Genomic DNA, 474 nt, shown 5'->3' with positions numbered 1-474 from the left:
GGGTTGCATGGGATTTTCTGTGGAGAGGGTGGATGTGGGTGATGGTGGGGAAGGTACGTATGGAAAAACGTTCTCATCGAAAATAACATGATAGGAAACAATCACGCGGCGTTGGGCGAGATCATAACACCTATAACCCTTATGCTCGAGGGGATAACCAAGAAAAATGCAGCGAGTGGAGCGGGGGGAGAGCTTGTGGGGAGAGGTGGCTTAGAGATTGGGGTAGCATAGGCACCCAAACACGTGCAAGTGGTCGTAGGTAGGATGAATGCCATGGAGCATGTAGTATGGGGTGTAGTCGTAGATGGCGCGGGAGGGACGTCGGTTGAGGAGATAAGTGGCCGTGTGCAGTGCTTCAGCCCAAAAGGGAGGTGTAAGGTTTGCTTGGACAAGAAGGGTACGGATGATGTCGTTGGTGGTGCGAAGAAGTCGTTCGGCCTTGCCATTCTAGGGTGATGTATGAGGGCAGGAGAA

The sequence above is a fragment of the Triticum dicoccoides genome, chromosome 1A (assembly GCF_002162155.2).
Source record: "Triticum dicoccoides isolate Atlit2015 ecotype Zavitan chromosome 1A, WEW_v2.0, whole genome shotgun sequence".
In the NCBI taxonomy this organism is placed as follows: Eukaryota; Viridiplantae; Streptophyta; class Magnoliopsida; order Poales; family Poaceae; genus Triticum; species Triticum dicoccoides.
The sequence above is the reverse complement of the archived record's forward strand: the minus strand, read 5'-3'. Positions refer to the sequence as shown.